At 43.7% G+C, this 15,527-nt stretch overlaps 1 protein-coding gene across 5 annotated transcripts in view; it reads left to right on the top strand.

The window, feature by feature from the left end:
* Positions 1-15,527, top strand: part of LOC118393558 (amyloid-beta A4 precursor protein-binding family A member 1) — a 105,494-nt gene that overhangs the window by 16,744 nt on the left and 73,223 nt on the right. The window lies entirely within an intron of this gene.

The following is a 15,527-nucleotide window of genomic DNA, read 5'->3' as shown; positions in this document are numbered from 1 at the left end:
ATGTGGTGTACTACTGTGTCACTAGAACTATTACAGTGAAAGGGAATATTTAATGCGGACTAAACCTTAGAGTTAGCTCCTGCATATTAATGTTATCAGTCAGCGGGTAGTCCTCTATGTGGGAATTTATGTTAAATTTGGAAAATGATCTGCCAATCTGGATTTTTTTTGTATGAAGCTGTTAATTGGAATTTGAGGAGTTTGGGATCTACAAACTTTGGACCTGCGTCACAATTGCTGTACGAAGTTAGTGTGTTGATAATGGACAGTATTGTGTGTGTGTGTGTGTGTGTGTGTGTGTGTGTGTGTGTGTGTGTGTGTGTGTGCGCCTGTGTGTGTGTGCGCCTGTGTGTGTGTGCGCCTGTGTGTGTGTGCGCCTTGTGTGTGATTTTATATATATATATATATATATATATATATATATATATATATATATATATATATATATATATATATATATATATATATATATATATATATATATATATATATATATATATATATGACCTCCCTACAACACCTGGGCATGCTCCTGATGAGGTGGTGGATGGTCTCCTGAGGGATCTCCTCCCAGGCCTGGACTAAAGCATCTGCCAACTCCTGGACAGTCTGTGGTGCAAAGTGGCGTTGGTGGATGGAGTGAGACATGATGTCCCAGATGTGCTCAATTGTATTCAGGTCTGGGGAACGGGCTTGCCAGTCCATAGCATCAATGCCTTCCTCTTGCAGGAACTGCTGACACACTCCAGCCACATGAGGTCTAGCATTGTCTTGCATTAGGATGAACTCAGAGCCAACCGCACCAGCATATGTTCTCACAAGGGGTCTGAGGATCTCATCTCGGTACCTAATGGCAGTCAGAAATGACACCCCACACCATGACTGACCCACCGCCAAACCGGTCATGTTGGAGGATGTTGCATGCAGCAGAACGTTCTCCACGGCGTCTCCAGACTGTCACGTCTGTCACATGTGCTCAGTGTGAACCTGCTTTCATCTGTGAAGAGCACAGGGTGCCAGTGGCGAATTTGCCAATCTTGGTGTTCTCTGGCAAATGCCAAATGTCCTGCACGGTGTTGGGCTGTAAGCACACCTGTGAACGTCGGGCCCCCATACCACCCTCATGGAGTCTGTTTCTGACCGTTTGAGCAGACACATGCACATTTGTGGCCTGCTGGAGGTCATTTTGCAGGGCTCTGGCAGTGCTCCTCCTTGCACAAAGGCGGAGGTAGCGGTCCTGCTGCTGGGTTGTTGCCCTCCTACGGCCTCCTCCACATCTCCTGATGTACTGGCCTGTCTCCTGGTAGCGCCTCCATGCTCTGGACACTACGCTGACAGACACAGCAAACCTTGTCACAGCTCGCATTGATGTTCCATCCTGGATGAGCTGCACTTACCTGAGCCACTTGTGTGGGTTGTAGACTCCGTCTCATGCTACCACTAGAGTGAAAGCACAGCCAGCATTCAAAAGTGACCAAAACATCAGCCAGGAAGCATAGGAACTGAGAAGTGGTCTGTGGTCCCCACCTGCAGAACCACTCCTTTATTGGGGGATGTCTTGCTAATTGCCTATAATTTCCACCTGTTGTCTATTCCATTTGCACAACAGCATGTGAAATTTGTCAATCAGTGTTGCTTCCTAAGTGGACAGTTTGATTTCACAGAAGTGTGATTGACTTGGAGTTACATTGTGTTGTTTAAGTGTTTCCTTTATTTTTTTGAGCAGTGTATATATACACACACCCACACTACCGTTCAAAAGTTTGGGGTCATTTAGAAATGTCCTTGTTTTTGAAAGAAAATCAAATTTTTTGTCCATTAAAATAACATCAAATTGATCAGATTTTTTATTTATTTCACCTTTATTTAACCAGGTAGGCCAGTTGAGAACAAGTTCTCATTTACAACTGCGACCTACAAGTGCGACCTGGCAGTTACAACCTACAGTGTAGACATTGTTAATGTTGTAAATGACTATTGTAGTTGGAAAGGGCAGATTTTTTATGGAATATCTACAGAGGCACATTATCAGCAACCATCACTCCTTGTGTTCCAATGGCACGTTGTGTTAGCTAATTAAAAGGCTGATTGATCATTAGGAACCCCTTTGCAGTTATGTTAGCGCAGCTGAAAACTGTTGTTCTGACTAAAGAAGCCTGACCTTTTTTAGACTAGTTGAGTATCTTGCGCATCAGCATTTGTGGGTTTGATCACAGGCTCAAAATGTCCAGAAACAAAGGACTTTCTTCTGAAACTCATCAGTCTATTCTTGTTCTGAGAAATTAAAGCTATTCCATGCAAGAAATTGCCAAGAAACTGAAGATCTCGTACAACGCTGTGTACGAGTACCTTCACAGAACAGTGCAAACTGTCTCTAACCAGAATGGAAAGAGGAGTGGGATGCCCTGGTGCATGACTGCACAACTGAGCAAGAGGACAAGTACCTTAGAGTGTCTAGTTTGAGAAACAGACTCCTCACAAGTACTCATCTGGCAGTTTCATTAAATATTCTCAATGTCGACAGTGAAGAGGCGACTCTGGGATGCTGGCCTTCTTGGCAGAGTTCCTCTGTCCAGTGTCTGTGTTATTTTGCCCATCTTAATCTTTTATTTTTATTGGCCAGTCTGAGATATGGCATTTTCTTTGCAACTCTGCTTGGATTAGCTATCACAACGTGCCATTGCAACTCAGGAGTGATGATTGCTGATTTATTTATTTATTTCATTTATTTTATTTATTTTACCTTTATTTAACCAGGTAGGCAAGTTGAAAACAAGTTCTCATTTACAATTGCAACCTGGCCAAGATAAAGCAAAGCAGTTCGACAGATACAACGACACAGAGTTACACATGGAGTAAAACAAACATACAGTCAATAATACAGTATAAACAAGTCTATATACGATGTGAGCAAATGAGGTGAGAAGGGAGGTAAAGGCAAAAAAGGCCATGGTGGCAAAGTAAATACAATATAGCAAGTAAAACACTGGAATGGTAGTTTTGCAATGGAAGAATGTGCAAAGTAGAAATAAAAATAATGGGGTGCAAAGGAGCAAAATAAATAAATAAGTGAAATACAGTTGGGAAAGAGGTAGTTGTTTGGGCTAAATTATAGGTGGGCTATGTACAGGTGCAGTAATCTGTGAGCTGCTCTGACAGTTGGTGCTTAAAGCTAGTGAGGGAGATAAGTGTTTCCAGTTTCAGAGATGTTGTTCGTTCCAGTCATTGGCAGCAGAGAACTGGAAGGAGAGGCGGCCAAAGAAAGAATTGGTTTTGGGAGTGACTAGAGAGATATACCTGCTGGAGCGTGTGCTACAGGTGGGAGATGCTATGGTGACCAGCGAGCTGAGATAAGGGGGGACTTTACCTAGCAGGGTCTTGTAGATGACATGGAGCCAGAGAGCATACAGGTCGCAACGAGAGCATACAGGTCGCAATGGTGGGTAGTATATGGGGCTTTGGTGACAAAACGGATTACACTGTGATAGACTGCATCCAATTTGTTGAGTAGGGTATTGGAGGCTATTTTGTAAATGACATCGCCAAAGTCGAGGATTGGTAGGATGGTCAGTTTTACAAGGGTATGTTTGGCAGCATGAGTGAAGGATGCTTTGTTGCGAAATAGGAAGCCAATTCTAGATTTAACTTTGGATTGGAGATGTTTGATATGGGTCTGGAAGGAGAGTTTACAGTCTCACCAGACACCTAAGTATTTGTAGTTGTCCACGTATTCTAAGTCAGAGCCGTCCAGAGTAGTGATGTTAGACAGGCGGGTAGGTTCAGGTAGCGATCGGTTGAAGAGCATGCATTTAGTTTTACTTGTATTTAAGAGCAATTGGAGGCCACGGAAGGAGAGTTGTATGGCATTGAAGCTTGCCTGGAGGGTTGTTAACACAGTGTCCAAAGAAGGGCCGGAAGTATACAGAATGGTGTCGTCTGCGTAGAGGTGGATCAGAGACACACCAGCAGCAAGAGCGACCTCATTGATCAAGAATTGATCAAGAATTGAACCCTGTGGCACCCCCATAGAGACTGCCAGAGGTCCGGACTGCAGACCCTCCGATTTGACAGACTGAACTCTATCAGAGAAGTAGTTGGTGAACCAGGCGAGGCAATCATTTGAGAAACCAAGGCTGTCGAGTCTGCCGATGAGGATGTGGTGATTGACAGAGTCGAAAGCCTTGGCCAGATCAATGAATACGGCTGCACAGTAATGTTTCTTATCGATGGCGGTTAAGATATCGTTTAGGACCTTGAGCGTCGCGGAGGTGCACCCATGACCAGCTCTGAAACCAGATTGCATAGCAGAGAAGGTATGGTGAGATTCGAAATGGTCGGTAATCTGTTTGTTGACTTGGCTTTCGAAGACGTTAGAAAGGCATGGTAGGATAGATATAGGTCTGTAGCAGTTTGGGTCAAGAGTGTCCCCCCCTTTGAAGAGGGGGATGACCGCAACTGCTTTCCAATCTTTGGGAATCTCAGACGACACGAAAGAGAGGTTGAACAGGCTAGTAATCGGGGTGGCAACAATTTCGGCAGATAATTTTAGAAAGAAAGGGTCCAGATTGTCTAGCCCGGCTGACTTGTAAGGGGTCCAGATTTTGCAGCTCTTTCAGAACATCAGCTGAATGGATTTGGGAGAAGGAGAAATGGGGAAGGCTTGGGCAAGTTGCTGTTGGGGGTGCAGTGCTGTTGACCGGGGTAGGAGTAGCCAGGTGGAAAGCATGGCCAGCTGTAGAAAAATGCTTATTCAAATTCTCAATGATGGTGGATTTATCAGTGCTGACAGTGTTTCCTATCTTCAGTGCAGTGGGCAGCTGGGAGGAGGTGTTCTTATTCTCCATGGACTTTACAGTGTCCCAGAACTTTTTTGAGTTCGTGTTGCAGGAAGCAAATTTCTGCTTGAAAAAGCTAGCCTTGGCTTTTCTAACTGCATGTGTATAATGGTTTCTAGCTTCCCTGAACAGCTGCATATCACGGGGGCTGTTCGATGCTAATGCAGAACACCATATGATGTTTTTGTGTTGGTTAAGGGCAGTCAGGTCTGGGGAGAACCAAGGGCGATATCTGTTCCTGGTTCTAAATTTCTTGAATGGGGCATGTTTATTTAAGATGGTTAGGAAGGCATTTTTTTTTTAAAATATCCAGGCATCCTCTACTGACGGGATGAGATCAATATCCTTCCAGGATACCCCGGCCAGGTCGATTAGAAAGGCCTGCTCGCTGAAGTGTTTCAGGGAGCGTTTTACAGTGATGAGTGGAGGTCGTTTGACCGCTGACCCATTACGGATGCAGGCAATGAGGCAGTGATCGCTGAGATCTTGGTTGAAGACAGCAGAGGTGTATTTAGAGGGGAAGTTGGTTAGGATGATATCTATGAGGGTGCCCGTGTTTAAGGCTTTGGGGAGGTACCTGGTAGGTTCATTGATAATTTGTGTGAGATTGAGGGCATCAAGTTTAGATTGTAGGATGGCTGGGGTGTTAAGCATGTTCCAGTTTAGGTTGCCTAGCAGCACAAGCTCTGAAGATAGATGGGGGGCAATCAGTTCACATATGGTGTCCAGAGCACAGCTGGGGGCAGAGGGTGGTCTATAGCAGGCGGCAACGGTGAGAGACTTGTTTTTAGAGAGGTGGATTTTTAAAAGTAGAAGTTCAAATTGTTTGGGTACAGACCTGGATAGTAGGACAGAACTCTGCAGGCTATCTTTGCAGTAGATTGCAACACCGCCCCCTTTGGCAGTTCTATCTTGTCTGAAAATGTTGTAGTTTGGAATTAAAATTTCTGAATTTTTGGTGGTCTTCCTAAGCCAGGATTCAGACACAGCTAGAACATCCGGGTTGGCAGAGTGTGCTAAAGCAGTGAATAGAACAAACTTAGGGAGGAGGCTTCTAATGTTAACATGCATGAAACCAAGGCTATTACGGTTACAGAAGTCGTCAAAAGAGAGCGCCTGGGGAATAGGAGTGGAGCTAGGCACTGCAGGGCCTGGATTCACCTCTACATCGCCAGAGGAACAGAGGAGGAGTAGAATAAGGGTGCGGCTAAAAGCAATAAGAATTGGTCGTCTAGAACGTCTGGAACAGAGAGTAAAAGGAGGTTTCTGGGGGCGATAAAATAGCATCAAGGTATAATGTACAGACAAAGGTATGGTAGGATGTGAATACAGTGGAGGTAAACCTAGGTATTGAGTGATGAAGAGAGAGATATTATCTCTAGAAACATCATTGAAACCAGGAGATGTCATTGCATGTGTGGGTGGTGGAACTAATAGGTTGGATAAGGTATAGTGAGCAGGACTAGAGGCTCTACAGTGAAATAAGCCAATAAACACTAACCAGAACAGCAATGGACAGGACATATTGACATTAAGGAGAGGCATGCTTAGTCGAGTGATCAAAAGGGTCCAGTGAGTGGAGAGGTTGGTTGGGGGTCACGGCGATTTAGACAGCTAGCCAGGCCATCGGTAGCAAGCTAGCATAGGATGGAGGTCTGTTGTTAGCCACCTCTTGCGTTCCGTCAGTAGATTAGTGGGGTTCCGTGTGGTAGAGGGGATTAATCCAAATCACACAACAACAACAAAAATAAAAACAATAGATATAGTTATAGAGGCCCAAGAAGAAAACATAATAATAATAAAAATAAAAAATTGTCCGATTGTCTATTCAGATAGCAGCCGGTAAGACAGCTAACGGTTAGCAGGCTGCAGATGGGCGTTCAGGTAACGTCGCGACGGAGGAACCAGCCAGATCTCCTTCGGGTAGATAATGTCGGCAGTCCAGTTGTGAAGGCCCGGTGGGGCTCCGCGTAGGCAGTAAAATGGGTCCGGATAGGTGACTGCAACCCAGGAGTGATTGATGGAACTCAGGAGTGATTGACGGAGCTGGCTAGCTCCGGAATAATTGATGTTTGCTCCGGAATCGACGAAAGCCGATAGTCACACGGAAAGCAGCTAGCTGGCTGTGAATTCTGGGTATGAATGTCCAGAGAGCAGTTGAAATCCAGGGACATGGAGCCGCGCTGCGCCGTACAAAACTGGCGATAGATTTTCGAGCTAAAGGATAGCTGATGACCACAAACCGTGGTTAGCTGAATACTAACGATATGCCAGTAAAGAAGCTAACTAGCTTCTGAACTAGCTTCTGATTAGCTTCTGGATTAGCTTCTGGGCTAGCTTCTGGCTAGCTCCTGGCTAGCTTCTGGCTAGTTTCTGGCTAGCTTCTTGGAGTTTCTGGCTAGCTTCTTGGAGGATTACAGATTTGAGGTAAATAATACTTTTTTATAAATATAAATTGGTGAGGCGGGTTGCAGGAGAGTGTTTTGAAGATGAATTGATGGAAAATAAAAATAAAATGTATGTGAAAAAAGTTGTAAATATATATATATACAGGACACGACAAGACAAGGACAAAAGACGTCTGAACTGAAATTGGTGAATGCACCAATTTGTAAGTCGCTCTGGATAAGAGCGTCTGCTAAATGACTTAAATGTAAAATGTAAATGTAACTGCTATGCCATCTTGGTTGTCTCTGTACAATGTAGGTATTCCGTAAAAAATCTGCCATTTCCAACTACAATAGTCATTTACAACATTAACAATGTCTACCCTGTATTTCTGATCTGTATTTCTGATGTTATTTTAATGGACAAGAAATGTGCTTTTCTTTCAAAATCAAGGACATTTCTAAGTGACCCCAAACGCTTGAACAGCAGTGTGTATATATACGGACAGTAATAATCCATTGAATATTCATGTTATTCAGGTCTATGACTGCGGAGAAAGTGAAACTGACAGAATATTAATACAGTGCGTTTTACTCTTGAATGTCCTGTTGAAATTAGGCTATTAGCATTCCAGCTCGCCCTCCCTTTGTTAGTGCAGAGTTGTCTTTCTCTCTCGCTCTTTTGTTAACACATATTTATGTTTCTCTCTCTGCTCTCCCTCTATTCTCTCACTCGCCCCTCGCTTATAAGTCACATGACAACCCTGTGACATTCATCTAACATGAACTCTTCGTACAATCACATTACAATGATACAACTATGACATAAACGCGTGTAACAAAAATGATTATAAGGGTACAGTAGTATTATAAGCTTTTCTGGCTAATACTTCTTTAAACTCAGTGAGTCAGACAGACCACATGACTCCTCTCTAGGATCATTAGTCTACTGCTTTAATCAGATATTATAATGACTGTATGTGTTTCACCTCTCACTGTTACATTGTTAAGCTTTCTGTCATTTAATCCACAACCTAGCTCTACACGCTGCGTCTTACACAAACAGGCATCCATGCATACAAGCCCTGAGTGCCTGCCGGTTTCAGCCAAGCATGAGAGTGTGTGTGGGGGGCTGAGGAGGTGGTGAGAGAGAGAGAGAGAGAGAGAGAGAGAGAGAGAGAGAGAGAGAGAGAGAGAGAGAGAGAGAGAGAGAGAGAGAGAGCAGTTGTGGTTGTGACTGGGGTGTACCAGGGGTAGTTGAGCGAGTGGGTGGATCTCACATCAACTAGGCAAAGGGGGATACCTAGTCAGTTGTACAACTGAATGCCTTCAACTGAAATGTGTCTTCTGCATTTAACCTATCTGAATCAGAGAGATGCGGGGGGCTGCCATAATCGACATCCGCATCTTTGGTGCCCGGGGAACAGTGGGTTAAATGCCTTGCTCAGGGGCAGAATTACAGATCTTTACCTTGTCAGATCAGGGATTCGATCCAGCAACCTTTTGGTTACTGGCCCAACGTTCTAACCACTAGGCTAAAAGCCTGGAGCACACTTAGCCAAAGCCCACTCCGATAATTCTTGAGCATTTCTGTGAGGTCACACAACTAGAAGAGAGGGGGAGGTAGATAATGGAAAGAAGGAGAGGAAAGAAAAAGTGGTAAGGCCTGAGGAGAAATTGTGCCAGAGAGAGAGGTGGAGGGAGGGAAGTTGAGGGAGAAAGGGCGCAGGGTGAGAGGAGGGAGGGAGGGAGGTTGAGATGGCTCAGGGTGAGAAGAGGAGGAGGAAGGGAGAAGGGAGAGAAAATGAGTGGTAGGTGTGACGAGATATCGTACCAGATAGAAAGGGGGAAGGTGGATGAAGAGATGAACCCAGAGTGTTGGAAAGCTGGGAAAAAGGTGACAGGGAGGCAGGAAAGGTGAGGGGCAGCGAAGATGGGAAAGAGGCAGTCAGAGAGGCAAAGGGAAGAAGATATGGCTCAGGGGCCTATAGAGTCTAAGAGATAGCTCTTTGGTCTCACACACACACAGCTTTTAGATTTGGTATCTGAGCCAAGGCCACACACACACGCTCACAGACAGATACACTGACAAAGACAGTGTATCTGCACACACACATTGAAGGTACTGAAATAGCACCAATATTTTTATCTCAGTGCAGAGTGGAAATGGACAGAGAATATTAGTCCTTTCTGTGGAGATAAAGATGACTCAGGCTGGCACTACATCTGTTTTCAACAGTCAGATTGTATTGTAATATGCTGACCAGATCGGGCACGCGCATGCTCCATCGCAGGCATGTTGATTTTGTCCATCCATACCAGACGCGATCAGGACACAGTTTGAAATATCAAAACAAACTCATGAAACGCATGAAACATTCATTTCAATTTAGCTAGCTAGCTTGCTGTTGCTAGTACATTTTTCCAGGGATATAGACATTGGGTTGTTATTTTACCTGAAATGCGCAAGGTCCTTGACTTAATCCACAGATAAAAAAGTAAACCTAGTTAGTTTCTTGTAATCTCTCCTCCGTCAGTTTTCCTCTTCTTCTTTGGACTATACAGTCGTGGCCAAAAGTTTTGAGAATGACACAAATATTAATTTCCACAAATTTTGCTGCTTCAGTGTCTTTAGATATTTTTGTCAGATGTTACTATGGAATACTGAAGTATAATTACAAGCATTTTATAAGTGTCAAAGGCTTTTATTGACAATTACATGAAGTTGATGCAAAGAGTCAATATTTGCAGTGTTGACCCTTCTTTTTCAAGACCTCTGCAATCCGCCCTGGCATGCTGTCAATTAACTTCTGGGCCACATCCTGACTGATGGCAGCCCATTCTTGCATAATCAATGCTTGGAGTTTGTCAGAATTTGTGGGGTTTTGTTTGTCCACCCGCCTCTTGAGGATTGACCACTAATTCTCAATGGGATTAAGATTTGGGGAGTTTCCTGGCCATGGACCCAAAATATTGATGTTTTGTTCCCCGAGCCACTTAGTTATCACTTTTGCATTATGGCAAGGTGCTCCATCATGCTGGAAAAGGCATTGTTCGTCACCTAACTGGTGGTTGGGATAAGTTGCTCTCGGAGGATGTGTTGGTACCATTCTTTATTCATGGCTGTGTTCTTAGGCAAAATTGTGAGTGAGCCCACTCCCTTGGCTGAGAAGCAACCCCACACATGAATTGTCTCAGGATGCTTTACTGTTGGCATGACACAGGACTGATGGTAGCGCTCACCTTGTCTTTTCCAGACAAGCTTTTTTCTGGATTACCCAAACAATCTGAAAGGGGATTCATCAGAGAAAATGACTTTACCCCATTTCCAGGCAGTCCAAACCCTGTACCTTTTGCAGAATATCAGTCTGTCCCCGCTGCCCTTCTTGACACTAGGTCATCCTCCAAAAGTCTTCGCCTCACTGTGCGTGCAGATGCACTCACACCTGCCTGCTGCCATTCCTGAGCAAGCTCTGTACTGGTGGTGTCCCGATCCCGCAGATGAATCAACTTTAGGAGACGGTCCGGGCGCTTGCTGGACTTCACAACAATTGAACCGCTCTCCTTGAAGTTCTTGATGATCCGATAAATGGTTGATTTAGGTGCAATCTTACTGGCAGCAATATCCTTGCCTGTGAGGCCCTTTTTGTGCAAAGCAATGATGACGGCACGTGTTTCCTTGCAGGTAACCATGGCTGACAGAGGAAGAACAATGATTCCAAGCACCACCCTCATTTTGAAGCTTCCAGTCTGTTATTCGAAATCAATCAGCATGACAGAGTGATCTCCAGCCTTGTCCTCGTCAACACTCACAGCTGTGTTAACGAGAGAATCACTGACATGTCAGCTGTACCTTTTGTGGCAGGTCTGAAATGCAGTGGAAATGTTTTTTGAGGATTCAGTTCATTTGCATGGCAAAGAGGGACTTTGCAATTAATTGCAATTCATCTGATCACTCTTCATAACATTCTGGAGTAAATGCAAATTGGATGATACAAACTGAGGCAGCAGACTCTGTGAAAATTAATATTTGTGTCATTCTCAAAACTTTTGGCCACGACTGTATATGGCGGTTGGCAACCAACTTTAAGGTGCATTACCACCACCAACTGAACTGGAGTGTTGACCTAATTTCATCTTTCAATCACACACACTCCTAAAAACCAATAAGATGATGGGAGAGGCGGGACTTGCAGCGTGTCAACCAAGTTCTATTTTAGCACCTGGCTATGCAAACGCTCGCAAGCAGTTTTGATGAAATTATTGAATAACATGTACTGTATGTGTAAGTTTATTTTGCAACGCTCACGCACGTAACGCGAGTGGTGTGGTCCGCATGTAAGCCACCAGAAAGAACACGCAATAACCAAATATGAATAATATCACTCCCGTAAAGATAAATTGTAATCCACAGTTCATACCCTTTACCTGTCGTGATGAAATAACATGTTTTTGTCAATAGAAATGCCATTTCCAGTGGAGTGGAGTGTAGTGAGGCTAGAACATGACAGATCTTCCAACAACACTATCTATCACTACATGACTGTGTGTGTTTCTGAGATAGTGTCTTAGTACTGTCTGAGAAATGCTGTTGTGTTCTCCCTTCAGTGTTGATCTTCAACCCCAGTCTGACACAACCTAGTGTTTGTTCCTGTCAGACAGTGGAGGACAAACCACTTCTGTCACCCCACAGATGTCATCCCTGTGTGTGTGTGTGTGATGCTGAAGGTTTTCCAGCCTTGTCATTGTCAACCTGCTCTAACACACACTGAGCTAAGCTAAGCTGACTTCAGAGATCTTGTGTGTGTGTGTGTGTGTGTGTGTGTGTGTGTGTGTGTGTGTGTGTGTGTGTGTGTGTGTGTGTGTGTGTGTGTGTGTGTGTGTGTGTGTGTGTGTGTGTGTGTGTGTGTGTGTGTGTGTGTGTGTGTGTGTGTGTGTGTGTGAGAAAGAGTATTAGACAGCTTGGTCATTGTTGTATATATGAGTGTTTGTGCTTAATCAATGGGCACCAGTGAGAGGATTTCTATCCCCAAGGCCACTGTCAAATATACACACACACACACACACACACACACACACACACACACACACACACACACACACACACACACACACACACACACACACACACACACACACACACACACACACACACACACACACAAACGCCACTATCTGATTGTGTATTCCCGACTGCCTCCCATCCTTGGTGTAAATGATTTGTGATCAGTAACTGGGGTTTTACAATGACAGGAGGGTTCACTGTCCATGCTGTCTCCCTGTCAGAACAGTGTCTGTATTATGTCTGTCTTTTCTTGCTTTTCCATTGGTCGAGAGGACAGTAGGTGCTGTATTTCCATTGGTGGACAGAGGTTTCTGTGTCTGACTTTCTGGGTGCCTCATATCCTTTCCTTGAGATACCTGAGAGGAGGTGGCCTTCTGAGACTATTGAGATGAAGGAGAGGAGGCCACGTTAGACTATTGAGATGCGTCCAGTGTAAAGATCACTTCCTTCACCTGCCGTCCCAGTGGAAGTTATTTCCGAGGCATCTCCATGACAACCCAGGAGCACACCATGACAATCCGGCAGCAGCTTGCTCTGCGTGGGGAGATTCAGCCAAGCATGATCACAACAACTATAACACTCCCACCCTGACTGACTACTATAGACAGACAAGATATAGAGGAACTATGTTTATCATTGGTTCTGAAGTGTAGATTCAGGTTTCGATAATTGTACAAGTCAAAAGTTATTGCTACATACTGTATGTATGTATTTATAGTATGCTTTGCTGTTTGGTCTATCTGTGGTTTATATTTATCTTAAACAGCCTTTAAAGAGTGACTGAACTTCCTGATTTGGCCTCGTTTTGATGCTTCCTTTATGAAAAAAATACTATAGTATACTATAGTTTAAATACGGTAGTATTATTATATTTATATACTATAGTATTCAGTTATGTTTTTGTTGACTTCAATGTAGTACTTACTGTAATGTTTTTTCTTACATGACTGCAGTATACTGTAGTATTTACAGTAGTGTATATTATACCAACAGCTAAAATGGCACAACTACCAGACTACGCCTGTTACTGCTTAATGAGGGGAACACCTCAAACGGAACACAAGACACACAGATTCGTGACAGTCCACCTATTGAGTTGGGTCAACAGTTCTGAGTAGGCTTGGGCGATATACTGTACATATCATATACTGGGGTATTTGTAAATAGCCACAGGATGGTTTTTGCCGTTTATTTATTTGTTTCAATAAATTTCAATATTTCTAGCAACTTTTTAAGTGAATACCTACAGTCAACTTGTGCAATACTTTAGGAAATAAAGCAGATAGCGTTCTTCCTATCACCTGTCACGTTATGAAGGTAGTTCCCCAGAACAGTTGAGCCAGTCGCGTTTGTTTGTAAATAGCACGACGGGAGAAAGAGGGAGCAGTTGATTCTAACTGTATATTGACAGGGGTCGCATTTTATATTGAGAGTCAGTGTTTTTTTGCTTCAATAGAATGATCCGGGATATGAAACTATAGTTTCACTTTTTTATTTTATACCTTTATTTAACTTGGCAAGTCAGTTAAGACCAAATTCTTATTTACAATGACAGCCTAGGAACAGTGGGTTTAACTACCTGTTCAGGGGCAGAACAACAGATTTGTACCTTGTCAGCTTGGGGATTTGAACTTGCAACCTTCCGGTTACTAGTCCAATGCTCTAACCACTAGGCTACCCTGCCGCACTTCACATAAAATACATTAGTTCAACACATTCTGCAGAAGTCAAACGCTATTTGGCTGGCAGCCACACGAGTAAATTAGTTTCAATGAAAAAAATGTATTTTTTTGCAAAAACGTTGCATGGCCATCATGTTTCTAATATTTATCATAGAAAGAATGTAGCCAGCTACATGTCCCATGTTTAACTGGAGCAAAGTAGGCTGGCTACACTGAGGAAAGTGCAAAAATGTGTCTGATGCTGAGCAAAAATAACAACAAGCATTTTAGATCTACGTTTACAAAACGCAGCGAGATATTTCTTATGCGTTTTATATTTTTTTCCTGTGTGAAAAATGCATAATTCTGCGTTAACGTGACCCCAAAGTTTAACTTATCTAAGCAAGTGGCTGAAATAATAAGGTGACGAGGCATCATATAGTGTTTGAGAAGTCAAAGCCCTTTGGATGAGTTATCTGTACAGCTACCACTGCTTGATTTCCTTGTGTTTTCTTCTCCTCTCCGTTCTGCGCTTGTCTGCTCCTCCCCCCTTGTCTCCGAGCAGAGCTGCGTGTACACATGCTGCTTCAGAGCCAGTATTGTTCTTCCTTCAGACAAGCATGTGTCAAAACTTTTATAATTTGCACAATGTCTCTCTTTCACATTCGCCTGTAAATGTCCAAACTCACCAAAAATATATAATTTGGTTGTTCCTGACCTACATAACTTTAGGAGCTGGATTGCCTGTCTTTGCAATTCGTTTAGTTTAGTTCGTTCCAGAGTTCCTCTGTGGAGATCGGAGAACCTTTCAAAGGGACAACCATCTCTGCAGCACTCCACCCATCAGGCCTTTATGGTAAAGTGGCCAGACGGAAGCCATTCCTCAGTAGAAGGCACATGACAGCCCGCTTGGAATTTGCCAAAAGGCATCTAAAGGAGTCTCTGGTCTGATGAAACCAAGATTGAACTCTTTGGCCAGAATTCCTAGCGTCACGTCTGGAGGAAACCTGGCACCATCCCTACGGTGAAGCATGGTGGTGGCAGCATCATGCTGTGGGGATGTTTTTCAGTGGTAGGAACTGGGAGACTAGTCAGGATCGAGGGAAAGATGAACGGAGCAAAGTACAGAGAAATCCTCTAGAGCGCTCTGGACCAGGGCAAAGTTTCACCTTCCAACAGGACAATGACCCTAAGCACACAGCCAAGACAATGCAGGAGTGGCTTCAGGACAAGTCTCTGAATGTCCTTGAGTGGCCCAGCCAGAGCCTGGACTTGAACCCGATCGAACATCTCTGGAGAGACCTGAAAATAACTGTGCAACGACGCTCCCCATCCAACCTGACAGAGCTTGATAGGATCTGCAAAGAATGTGAGAAACTCCCAAAATACAGATGTGCCAAGCTTGTAGTGTCATACCCAAGAAAACTTGAGGCTGCTTCAACGAAGTACTGAGTAAAGGGTCTGAATACTTATGTAAATGTGATATTTCAGTTGTTTTTTATATACATTTGCAAACATTTCTAAAAACCTGTTTTTTGCTTTGTGGCAAAATTGGGAAGAAATGGAATAATAAAATAAG

Source organism: Oncorhynchus keta, chromosome 14 (genome assembly GCF_023373465.1).
Source record: "Oncorhynchus keta strain PuntledgeMale-10-30-2019 chromosome 14, Oket_V2, whole genome shotgun sequence".
NCBI lineage: Eukaryota > Metazoa > Chordata > Actinopteri > Salmoniformes > Salmonidae > Oncorhynchus > Oncorhynchus keta.
The sequence above is the reverse complement of the archived record's forward strand: the minus strand, read 5'-3'. Positions and strand labels throughout refer to the sequence as shown.